Source organism: Scyliorhinus torazame, chromosome 5, assembly GCF_047496885.1.
Source record: "Scyliorhinus torazame isolate Kashiwa2021f chromosome 5, sScyTor2.1, whole genome shotgun sequence".
In the NCBI taxonomy this organism is placed as follows: Eukaryota; Metazoa; Chordata; class Chondrichthyes; order Carcharhiniformes; family Scyliorhinidae; genus Scyliorhinus; species Scyliorhinus torazame.
In genome coordinates, this window is record NC_092711.1 from 215,984,465 (window position 1) to 215,997,693 (window position 13,229).

A 13,229-nucleotide genomic window follows, 5' to 3' on the forward strand; every position below is an offset into this window, starting at 1 on the left:
GGCAATGTTTAATGGGGGACCTGTAAGAGCAGGAAATGTGGCAGGTTGGGGAGATTTAATTCAGGGGGAGCCAAAATCTAATCTTGACAACACTGTGCTGAGCTTGTGGGATAAAGCGGGCAGCACGTCAGCAGCAGAGCGGCCAACACTCCACCCAATGGCAGGAGCCTATTAACCATTCATTTGCATGCAATGAATACTCATTAATTGGGAAGCACAGCAAATTCAGTCCTACCGTGAAGATTAAGTCTGTGACGCACAGGAAACTCATGCTTCCTATTTCCTCATTGCTTAAAGATGGCATGCACCAGGCAAGATTGTTCAATCTTTGGAGTTGAGATTTTGTAAGGGTGGCACGGTGGCAGAGTGATGAGCATTGCTGCTTCGCAGCGCTGAGGACCCGGGTTGGATCCCGGTCCCGGGTCACTGACTGTGTGGAGTTTGCACATTCCACCCGTGTCTGCGTGGGTCTCACCCCCAACAACCCAAAGATATGCAGGGTGCATGATTGGCCATGCTAAATTGTCCCTTAATTGGAAAAAAAATAATTGGATACTTTAAATTTATATTAAAAAAAGAGTTGAGGTTTTGTCTTTGTCTAACTGAGTGGCACAGGGGATGGCATGAGGGGAAGATAATGGAACTGATCAGTTCAGGGATGGTGAATGTGGTGCTTGGATCCCCAAACAGTGCAATGTTTGGGCTGGCAAGAGAGTGGGGCTTGTACTCAGGCCCTGAAGTGGCAACAATCCACTGTCACAGTGGAGGCAGTGGGGGGAAGTGACTGACGAAGTCAGGCTCTGGCCCATAGGGTGGGGTCCGACATTGCAGTGCCCTCATTCGTCTGGGTCCAAGGGAGGCAGCTGCAACACTGCAGGCCAACAGTGAGGCCAGCAACCTTGGTGTTGAAGCAGGAAAGGTCCAACTGCAGAGTTCTACTGGCCATTAAGATGGCTGCTAAGAAATTGCTACCTTGCTAGAGATCAGGCGCTGATAGTAAACTTTTACCTTGCAGGTTGTTGTGGGAGGAGGCCACTATGGGATGGGAGGGAATGAGCTCTGTGCCATCCATTCTGGGCCATGAAGGCCATGCATTCCCCTTGGTCAAATGTGGCTGCTCTAAGACTGAAAGACATGTCAACAGAGGTGTCCATGTCATTGCCTGCTTTTTTCACGTAGTTCACTTTGTCCTGAAACAAGTCTTATATTTTTTGCAATGTCGGCTGCTGGAGGAGAGGATTTGCCAGAGGCGGCGCTAGGTCTCACAACAACATGGATGACAAAGCCATAAGCCAGCATCAACCGTGGGTGAGGGAGGTTGGAGGAAGGTAACCATGGCTGTCTTCATCACTGAAGAGCACTGATGTGACAGCATGTGTTCAGAATTTGCACCGACTACTTCCAGATGTCTGAAAGGCAATGGCACAGATAGCTAAGGTTTTCTTGGGAGGTGGTTACTGATGGTTGCATGCTCCTGCAACAAGATCTGCAGCCCCATGGCTTTGGAGGGAACCTCGTGTCAGTCGCCCACAAGGTAACTGCAGCACTTCACTTCTCGTGCTTGTCAGTGAACTCTGAGTGGCTCGTCCCTTATGGGGAGGCCAGCAGGTGCTCCTTGTGCAGCCATCTTACAATTGCCTTGAGAACACAAATCACGCCACATACATTACCATCCAATAAAGACTGACCTCTAACATACTGTGACTTTGTTACCTACATAGGTCGGTCAATCCCCTTCATTCAGCAAGTATGAAGCATGGCAAGGCAATATGAAAGGGCAATGTCCAAACAATGCACATAATGATCAAGTGACCAAAATATATTGTGATATGTTCATGTGTATACCGTGACAGTGTCTCAACACGTTGGCATCACTGTGACTCTCAAAACCTCTTCATTTTTCTTTTCCAGCCATCATTAGCAGCTGCTGAGGAGGAATCCAGCTGAGAGCCATCCTCTGCCATGTGATTGCACCGGCCCCACTGCATGCACATAAAATTTGCATTGTGATGGCTGCCGGCAGGTAACCGGAACTGGTGGACACTTCCTGTACCACAATCGGGAGCCGTGGTTTTCATAATAAATTCCAACCCATATGTGTGAGAACAAAGCTGTAGCAGGAATCCCAGTTTCCTAATCATTCTTGGAATGTAGAAATATAGGAGCAGGAGCACGCAATTCAGCCCTTCAAGTCTGGTCAGCCCAGCCATTCAATAAGATCATGGTTGTGGTCTCAAGATCATGTTGCTGTCTGCCCGCCCCAAAACCCTTGACACCCTTGTCCATCAGAAAACCTTCTAATTCTGTCCTGAATAAATGATCCAGCCTCCACTGCTTTCTGGGCAAGAGAATTCCACACACATGTGGGTGTCATTGGTAAGATTGGCATTTGCTACCACCTCACGTTGCTGGAAGCAAGTGGCTTGCTCAAATGTTACCGAGGAGAGTTAGGAGTCATGCACATTGGTGTGGGAAATGGGGTTACAAAAAGGCCAACGAAGGTAAGGACAGGAGGGTTTCTTCCCTTAAGGACATGAATGAAGAATTTGATTTTCATGGCAATCACAACATCCTTTTACTGATGCCGGCTTTAAAAAAAATATCTAGCTTTTGTAAACTGAATTCAAACGCGCAAAACTGCCACAAATGGATTTGAACTCATTCTTTGGATTATTATTCCAGGCCTCCAGATTGCCAGTCCAGAAGAATTGCAATGTGATGGAGGTAAGGAGAAAACAAACAGGTGGTATCTGAAGGACATGACCTGCCACGAATACTACCCCTGGCAGGCTACAAAGGAACCAGCTACCAGGCCGTGGCAGAATGGCAATGCATGAAGAAGCTTAGCTCGGCAGAAGGTTGTGACTGAAATGTCACGCATTGTCTGTGATGTCTTGCATGGATAGTCAGCCCCACTGACGTTCGGCAAACTGCTTTCAATTGAAGGAAGCATCAGTTTGTTTTTGAAGGGATGGTAACCAATGGATCCACGTTTATGGTAATTGGCAATAGAACCAGAGGCAGGATGAGGAGGTGTTTTCTTTTTTGAAACACAAGTTATGAAGTGGAATGTAACAATAACAACAAAATTGCCAATCAAAAGGGAATTGGACAAATCCTGGATGGGGACATTTTCAGGTCTATGAGGAAAGTGCAGCAGATTGGGACTAATTTGACAACCTATTTATGGTCAGAACTGACACAATGGATCCATCGGCCTCCTTCAATATTGTGTCATTCTGTGGTTCTGTATGATTCTATAAATGCCACTTCTGCATTTGTGCAAAAAGGAGATGAATAGTGAAATTGAACAGATTTCATTTTGTGTGGAGGTTCACCTTGTGTTCCCGATGTGTCCTCTTTCTGTCTCCAGTGCATTAGCATTGAATTTACTTTATAAGAACAGGCCATTTGGCTCAAAAGGTCAATGTTGGGGTTATGCTTCAAGCAGGTATCCCCTCACTCTATTATTGCATTTCCTCCTATCCATATTCCTTTCTATTCCTTTCTCCCTCATGTTTCCACTGGCAGGGGTCCAGTAGGGGTCACAGATTTCAGATATTTGGAAAACAATTTAACTCAGAGTTGTTATAATCTGGCATTCACTGCTTGATAGGGTGGTGGAAGCACACTGAATAGTAACCCTCAAAAGGGAAGTAGAAATGGGGGAAGTAATTGCATGGCTACAGGGAAAGTGCAGGGTAAATGGCATTTAATTGGGGTTCTCTTTCAAAGGGATGGTACAGACATACTGGGCTGAATGGTCTTCTTCTGTGCTGCAACCCCTCTCTCTTGGGAGTTACGATCTCCGTAGAGATCAATAATACTAAAAAATACACGCAAACTTCCAGTTTATAGCTGAAGGTTAACACAACAGAAAAACCTCCATCCCAGGCTGGAAGGGGGCAGGGCGATGCCTCAATCTGAAGAACCCCAAGAGCATCTTCGACTCTGCCGTCCCTGGGATGTAACTCAAGTGTGGTCCTGGGACTTAGGCTGAGGTACAGGACCACAGTACCTCTTCTGGCCACTGCAGCACTGTGCCTGGAGGGAATGGTGAGCTGTCGACAAATCAAGTTCTCCAAGGCAGGATCTCCTTCCAATGGCTGGCAGAAGTCCCGCCTGCTACCAATCAACATTCAATTGAATGTAAAATTGCAGTGGGCCTGTCAGAGTGATAATTTACATGCTGACTTGAAAATTCAGGCCTTTATCTCTGTAGGCCTCTCGTACTTTAATCCAAAAAACAGAACATCTCCTTTTTCCTCTTAGCGCAATGGAAACCACGTTACATTGTCCTTTAAGGGACCCGGGTTCAACATTCCTGCCGCGTGTAACTGTCTGTGTAGAGTTTGCACTTACTCTCTGTGCCTACGTGGGTTTCGTCCGGGTGCTCTGGTTTCCTCCCACAGTCCAAATATGTGCAGGTTAGGTGGATTGGCCATACTAAATTGACCCTTTGTGTCCAAATGTTTAGATTGGGTTATGGGGATAGGGTGGAGGTGTGGACTTAAGTCGGGTGCTGTTTCCAAGCACCGGTGCAGACTCGATGGGCGGAATGGCCTCCTTCTGCACTGTAAGTTCGATGATTCTATGATTCTAAACATTCAATTCTCCAGGACCCAGTCCAAGGTGATTCTTCCTCCTGAGAGTTTACTTCTTTTCCTTTCTCAGACTGAGAATGTTTAATCTCAGAACTGTCTTTCACAGCAAGGCCTTTTTGCTGGAGATTCTTCTTCCAAAGAACAAAGCAAGAAAAGTACATCACAGGAACAGTCCCTTCGCCCCTTCACGCCTGCGCTAACCATGCTGCCACTACATGTGTGGCACTACCACCATGCTAGATGGGACATGTCTCAGAACTGGGCATCCATAAGCTACTGAGAGCCATCATCAGCAGCAGAATTGTACTCAACCGCAATCTTGCCCAACATAACCCCCAATCTACCATTACCACTAAGCCTGGGGATCAACCCTCGTTCAATGAAGAGCGCAGGAGAGTATGCCAGGAGTAATACCAGGTATACCTAAAAATGAGGTGTCAACCTGGTGAAGCTGCAACACAGGACTACTTGTCTGACAAACAGCATAAACAGCAAGTGATACACAAGAGGTAAGCAATCCCACAACAAATAGATCAGATCTAAGCTCTGCAGTCCAGCCATATCCAGTCACAAATGGTGGTGGGCAATTAAACAACTCACTGGAAGAGGAGGCTCCACAAATATTCCAATCCTCAATGATGATGGAGCTCAGCATATAATTTCAAAAACTTGTAACAATCTTCAGCCAGAAGTGCCAAATGATTGGAGTCATATAATGGTTGTGGTTGTTGGAGGTCAATCATGTCAGTTCCAGGACATCATTGCAGGAGTTCCTCAGCCTAGTGTCCAAGGCCAAACCATCTTCAGCTGCTACGCCAATGACCTACCTTCCATCATAACGTCGGAATTGGAGATGTTCGCTAATATTTGGTGAATGTTCAGCACCATTTGTGACTCCTCAGATACTGAAGCAGTCCATGTCTAAATGCAGCAAGACAATAGGAAGTCTTAGACTGACAAGTAGCAAGTAACATTTGGGGCTCATGAATGCCATGCATTGACTACCTCCAACATCTTAAATGAAATGAAATGAAAATCGCTTATTGTCACAAATAGGCTTCAAATGAAGTTACTGTGAAAATCCCCTAGTCGCCACATTCCGGTGCCTGTTCAGGGAGGCTGTTACAGGAATTGAACCATGCTGCTGGCCTGCTTTGGTCTGCTTTCAAAGCCAGCGATTTAGCCCTGTGCTAAACAGCCCCTAAATCATCACCCCTTGACATAAAATGGCATTACCATTGCTAATCCCCCACTAGCAACACACTGGGGGTTACCGTTGATGAGAAACTGAACTGGACCAGCCTTATAAATACTGTGGCTACAAGAGCAGGACAGAGGCAAGGAATTCTACAAGGAGTAACTCGCCTCTTGACTCCCAAAGACTGTCCACAATCTACAAGGCCCAAGTCAGGAGGAGTGTGATGGAATATTCGCCACTTGTCCTTCTAACAACACTCAAGAAGTTTGACACCATCAAGGAGAAAGCAGTCCACTTGGGGGCAGCACGGTGGCACACTGGTTAGCACTGCTGCCTCACAGCTTCAGGGACCCAGGTTCAATTCCGGCCTCGGGTGACTGTCAGATGGATTGGCCATGCTAAATTGCCCCTTAGTGTCCAGAAGGTTAGCTGGGGTTACTGGGTTACGGGGATAGGGTGGAGGCGTGGGCTTAAGTATGGTGCTCTTTCCATGGCCTGTGCAGACTCAATGGGCTGAATGGCCTCCTTCTGCACTGTAAATTCTATGATCTATGAACATGACCTGGAATTTATCCTCCAAGCTACACACCATCCTGACTTGATAATATATCACTGTTCCTTCACTGTCACTGTCACTGTCCTGAAACTCCCGCTCAAACAGAAGAATGAAGTTCACCACCACTTTTGGAAGGGCAATTAAGGATGGGTAATAAATGCTGGTCTAGCCAGTGACAGCCACATCCTGTGAAAGGATAAGAAATAATATATCATCCAGCTATCAACCAACTATTTTCTTCATTTAGGCACATTTATATTTATATGCATATTTTTGTCCAAAGTGTTGAAAGTTCCCCAATTTTCTAGGCCTCCCTCTGAACTATTCCTGTGTGAGGCATAATTTTCATGTTTAGGCCGCCAAAGCAGGTTCCATGCCAATTCTATGCAGTGTTTGCCTTTGATCCTGTTATTGATTGAAATGGAATGATTTCTTGCATGGTAATTCCTTAAAGAACACAAAGAGTCCATTTGCTACATTGCACGTGTTCTGGTTCTTTGCTAGGTGGTACATGCCTTCTTCAATTATGGTTACCTTTATCTTACTTACAGCAGTGATGATATTTCTCTACATCAGCACAGAGCATTTTGCATAACAAGCCTTGGACTAATACATGTCCAAGTGTGTACTCGGCAGCCATTGTACAATAATATTTATAGCTCACTCTTTTTTGGACTTTTTACAGTCATGCGATTTCTTCCAAGACCAAAGCCAGGCCTTCAGAGTTGTTCTTGCTGTGCTTTTTCCCTGAGCTGTTGCCACACACTTGTTCTATTTTGTTCTCTCACCCACTCTCCTCATCCACCCAGAACCTGCTCATATGCAATATAGGGGTGACCATTACATTCAGGAGTGGGCTGTAAATTGAACTTTCCTCTGTGACTATTGAACCAATTGCATACTTCTCATCTTCTAACATTTGTATTGATTGGCTAGCTTGTTAGGTGCTTTAGAAGTGCTCATCACTCATTGTTTTAATTTTATTTTTTCATGGGATGTGGGCGAGGCAGGCTGCGCCAGCATTTATTGCCCATCCCTAATTGCCCTTGAGGGGGTAGTTAAGAATCAACCACATTGCTGTGGGTCTGGAGTCACATGTAGTGGTTGGTTTAGCACAGTGGGCTAAACAGTTGGCTTGTAATGCAGAATGAAATGAAAATCGCTTATTGTCACGAGTAGGCTTCAATGAAAAGCCCCTAGTCGCCACATTCCGGTGCCTGTTCGGGGAGGCTGGTACGTGAATTGAACCGTGCTGCTGGCCTACTTGGTCTGCTTTAAAAGCCAGTGATTTAGCCCAGTGTGCTAAACCAGCCCCTGTCTAATAAAGCCAGCAGCACAGGTTCAATTCCCGTAGCGGCTTCCCCGAACAGGCACCGACCGGCATGTGGCAGCTAGGGGTTTTTCACAGTAACTTCATTGAAGCCTACTTGTGTCAATAAGCAATTATTATTACATGTAGGTAAGGATGGCAGATTTCCTTCCCTTAAGGACATTAGTGAACCAGATGGGTTTTTAACCAGATGGGTCTTCTTTAGACCTTTAATTCCAGATATTTTATTGAGGTTAAATTCCATCACCTGCCATGGTGGAATTCGAACCCGGGTCACCACATCATTATCCTGGGTCTCTGGGTTACTAGCCCAGCGACAATACCAGTATGCCACCACTTCCCCATTATTGCAGGTGCATTGTATTGGCTGAATCTTTTTAAACAAGTCCCTGCTAATGGAATCATATTTCTCCAAAAAATGCATGTTTCCATTTTGCTAATTTGAAACTATTTTCTCAGACAGAGAGACAGCTATGATACTAGCCAGACTTCATGAGGTGATTACTGATCTTACTCTAAGGGAATATTTTGTTTTCCTACCCAAGGATGGCACATTTCCTCGGACTGCTTTTGTAGTAATAACAGTGAAATGGTCAGCAGTTGCTGTCATTAACCCAGTGAAATCAACGGCAACTTTGGGAGTTCGGACACAAGCCAAATAATGCAGAAATACAGAAGTTACTGCCAATGAGCCATCACTCCTACATAGGGGGTGCTGTAGAGGCTCCCATAGACAGTAAACACTCTTGAAATTATGAATTGACAAGAACTTTCACTGCTAAACTAACAAAATCCTGGAAAATGTTACACCTTATTGAATGAGGATTAATTGAGATTTTAACAGCATATTACCTACATGACTGTTGGAAATGTCCTTACTGGCGCTGGAAAGTGAATGTTATATTTGGGGGATGTGAAATTTCTCCACAATGGTTAATAAAATCTCCATGCTCTAAAATAAAATTAATGAAGTTGCTTTTTTTTTCAAAGCCTGTTTATTTTAGCTTCCCTCGTAATACAGTCATTCATGTATTGACCCATCGATCACCAGGATGCTTTGTGCTGAATGAGTGTTGTTTTAGTTTTGGAGCTGGACTGACCCATGCACAATACCTAGGCTGATGCTCCCAGTTAAGTACTGAGGGAGTGCTGCATTCTAGGAACCTTTTAAATGAGGCATTAAACCAAGTCTCCAATTGCCTTCTGAACGGGAGATATATAATTCTATGGTACCAATTTGAAGAAGAGCAGAGGATCTTGCCCCAATGTCCTGGCCAATATTCATCCCTCAATCAACATAATCAAAACAGTTTATCTATCTGCTCAAAAGTAAGTACACTAGTCACAACACCCTATGCTGCTCTTGCTCATGTATTTGCTTTGTTTGGCCCTTGTTCCACATTGTAACCAATCACTACTATTCCATGTACTATTTGTCAATGTACTTTGTCGATTATTCATTTTCTCTACTTGTACGTACTGTGTATGTTCCCTTAGCCGCAGAAAAATACTTTTTACTGTACTGCAGTACATGTGACACTAAACCAATCAATCAATCAATTAATCATTATAATATTGCTGTTCGTTGGGTTTGCTGTCTTCCTGTTAGCTACTGTGTTTCATTCATTGCAACTAGCGACTACAGTTCAACTGCACTTCACAGGCCGTAAAGCACTCTGCGATGTCCTGAGAACATGAAAGGCGCTATATAAATGCAAGTTTCTTTTGTCCTTCCTTCCATTGGCAAAAAGTAGCCTTTAGCACTGAAGTATTGTTTTATGAGGTAAAACTGAAATTGTTTTTACTTTCCCCCACCTTCTCACAATAAGCTCCCAGAAGGAGCAATCCAGCCTGAAATGTGAAGCGATGGACAAGATATCGCCAAATTCATTTTGTAATCCATGTTCCAGTGGTCGGTGAATTGAAAAAAGGTTGCGTTTCTCAGCATTAAACTTCCCAAAGAAACATTTCTTTAGCGTAGCCCCTGCCTTTTTGATTAAGGGGTAGAAATTCTTCCAATGTTCATTCACCCAGGGCAAAGCAGATGAAGCTGAGAGTTACAGCATAAGAGGAAACCCCCCACGGCTTGTATCAGCATCTGACAGACAGCTAGCTCGGCACGGTCACAGAAGTGAAGGGAAAGGTTATATAGATGCACTATTCAAACGCAGGAATTTATAGGAAAATGAAGAGGCATTTAGTGAATTTTAAGTTTAAAGTGAGACTTTGATTGCCTTCCGAGATGCCTTGCTCCCTCGGTGACGATGGGTTTGACACTTAAATCCGTTTTATCATTATGACTTAGTTTCAGTTTTATTGCAGAATAGTCATCAGGAATGGGACAACTTTATTAAAAGCCAAGGGAATGATTTGCAGATAAACAGAAACTTAGCAGGGCTAAATTGAAGAGCCCCTGAATTTGGGTGTGGAGGTGGCAATGCACGATTGCCCCCTTACCTGTTCTGAATGATGCAGGCTGTATGCAAACGTCACGCTGCCTGCTCAATTGCACGATTGTGCTGTGCAGCCCAGGGGTGGACACACTGCTGAATGGTTGCACACCTCGGTAGAGCGGCCAACGTGTTGCGCAGTTAGCTCCATTTAGCCTGCACTACTTACAGGCTGATGTTTTCTCTTCAAGGTGGGATGAATTCTGGCTGAAAGCAGGGGTTGAAGTTGCTTGAAGGAGAGGGCGAGACCGGGGGGGGCAAGCTGCAGAAATGGTGCCACAGGCCAATGAGCAGATTCTCAGATGCCACCCTGGAGGACTTTGGTTACAGGAGGAGAGAGGTCATCCGGCTGCCTAGGGAAAACCGGCAGCATAATCAAAGACCCCTCCCACCCGGGTTATTCTCTCTTCCAACCTCTTCCATCGGGCAGGAGATACAAAAGCCTGAAAACAAGCACAAACAGATTCAAAAACAGCTTCTTTCCCGCTGTTACCAGACTCCTGAATGACCCTCTTATAGACTGAACTGATCTCTTCCCACATCTTTTCCAGAATTGTTAGCACTATACTGCGAACACTCAGCAGGCAGCAGCTATGGAGACAGTAACAGCCTTGTGTTTCAGGTTGAGGACCTTTCGTTAGAACAAGGTGATTTATGTACGGATGGCCTTTAAACAAGTACAGAACCATGAAAAAGGGGGCAGGTGAAGAGCAAATTGACGAGATATGCATGGAGGGGAGGGGGAAGGGTGACTTAATGGCAGAATTGATGATGTTGAAAGACAAAAGTTAGGACAAATACATTGATCAAAGCCGAGTACAAAGGAGGGGTAAGTGGTTATGGTAGAGTAGCAGAAAGGGAGGAAAGCATGGAAAGTCTGGCAAAGTGGTGAGGATTACCATGGCGCAAATATGGCTGAGAAAGGGAGGTGGACCTTAGCACAGTGGAGCACCCCTCCAAGTTACTAAAGAATGAGTTTCCACATCACATAAACAGAGGAATGATTAGGTGGTTAAGTGGATTGGCTCTGCTAAATTGTCCCTCGGTGGGGCTACGGGGATAGGGTGGGGGATTGGGCCTAGGTAGAGTGCTCTTTCAGAAGGTGGGTACAAACTCAATGGGCTGAATGGCCTTCCGCACTGTAGGGATTCTATTATTCTATGATTTGAAAATCCGTATTTACTTCTTAATCTGAATTGGACACCATTTTATAATTAAAAATATAACGGGATACCTTTAACCCTATGGAAACCAGATCGCAAGGGTTAAAATATTAAAATCTCAAACCCAATTCAACCTGTTTTATCCTATCCAGAGAATGCTGAATTCTCCCTCAGTGTACCCGAACAGGCGCCGGAATGCGACGACCAGGGGCTTTTCACAATAACTGCAGTGTTAATGTAAGCCTACTTATGACAATAAAGGTTATTTATTTATTCACTTCCAGCTTTATTGGATAGGCAGGTAGCCCTTAAAAGAGAGGCAGGAGATACCTGCCTTTACAGTACTGTTTGTGGGCCCAGAGAAGCAAGATTCTGCTCCCACTAATGTCCATCCCAATATAAAGACCTATTGGGGCTTGGCACTGTTGTATCCTGCACCCCCACCTCTAACACTTCCTAATACAACTGCAGACTCCTTACCTCTGGATAGCTCCTAGTCTAACGGGGTCCAAGAGGTCAGGCAGACCCTCTCTGGACTGTAAACCCGTTGATGAGAAAAGATGCTTCGGCAATCTTCTCATTACTACTGATTAATTAGGGGTTACATGTTAACAGGGGAGATTAGTGAATAATTCATGACAGTTGACTAGATCCAGTCTATTTATTAATTCACACAGCATTGATACCAACATCAATATAGATCTAATGTATCCTCATTAGAAGACCATTTCAACCAATGAAGTCAGTAACTGCAGAATGGTAAACTCCTCTGCAAGACATTTGGCAGCACAAACTATGTTTGGAACTGTGCTACCATCAGTGAATAAAATTTCATTAATCAATTTCTTTTGAGGGCCCATTCATTCTTTTCCGGTCTCATAGATCATAGAACATACAGTGCAGAAGGAGGCCATTCGGCCCATCGAGTCTGAACTGACCCACTTAGGCCCTCACTTCCACCCTATCCCCGTAACCCAATAACCCCGCCTAAGTCTCGGACTTCATTTCCTGTGAAAAGAGCCACGTACAAAAATTGCTCTATTTCCAGCCTCTGCCAATGACACTCTCCTATCAGTTGTTAGAAAGTGTTCAAGAAAGATGCAATTCATCCCATGAATCTCTCCCTTTCCCCAGGGAGTGTCCCTTTCAGCTTTGTTTGTGCCTTGTCAGGTTGAGATTAGTAACCCTCTGAAGAAAATAACTCAAAAGCTACAATTATGTGCAGTGACATCGTGGGCGATAGCTGTGGCCTAGTGGTAGCATTCTTACCTCTGGGATTGTGGGTTCAAATCCCACTCCAGACACTGAGTGTATAATGCAGGTTACCACTGCATGAGGGTGCATTGTCAAAGGTGCAGGATTTCTGAGTTTCTTTGCTTTTTGTGAGGGAGGTGGTGGCATAGTAATCCAGAGATCCAGGGTAATACTCCAGGAACCTGGGTTCAAAACCTGCCACGGCAGATGGTGAAATTTGAATTCAATGAAAAATAAAATCTTGAACTAAAAGTCTAATGATGACCATGAAACCATTGTCGTACTTAGTTCACTAATGGCAGCAATATGGTTGACTCTCAAATGCCCTCTGAAATGGAGAGCAGTTAGGGATGGGCAATAAATGTCAAAGATGTTCTTGTACCGTAAATACATTTTAAAAAGACATGAAGAAAAGTCATTGCTACATTTTTAGAATGGATGAATAGGATAAAGGCAGGTTGATGGCAAGGCAAATTCAGATTAATATTTAAGTATGTTACTCTTGATGTCATCCATCTTAAATTAATCCTTTTCACCATCAAGTAACACCGGCAATATATATTTCTGAAATAAATGCAGCAATATTTTAAACCCAGCTCTTTCTCACTATAACACTTGCTAACGCAGCACTGCCTTACATAGGCTCTCTGGTTAATAAGGCAAGTACAGTATGC

At 44.5% G+C, this 13,229-nt stretch overlaps 1 long non-coding RNA gene across 1 annotated transcript in view; it reads left to right on the forward strand.

The window, feature by feature from the left end:
* The window catches only part of LOC140420942 (uncharacterized), a 29,387-nt gene extending 20,736 nt beyond the window's left edge, over positions 1-8,651 (forward strand). The window contains exon 6 of the long non-coding RNA XR_011946640.1: positions 1,912-8,651. This is a non-coding gene — a long non-coding RNA (uncharacterized lncRNA). The remainder of the gene's footprint in view (positions 1-1,911) is intronic.
* Positions 8,652-13,229: the final 4,578 nt, after the last annotated feature.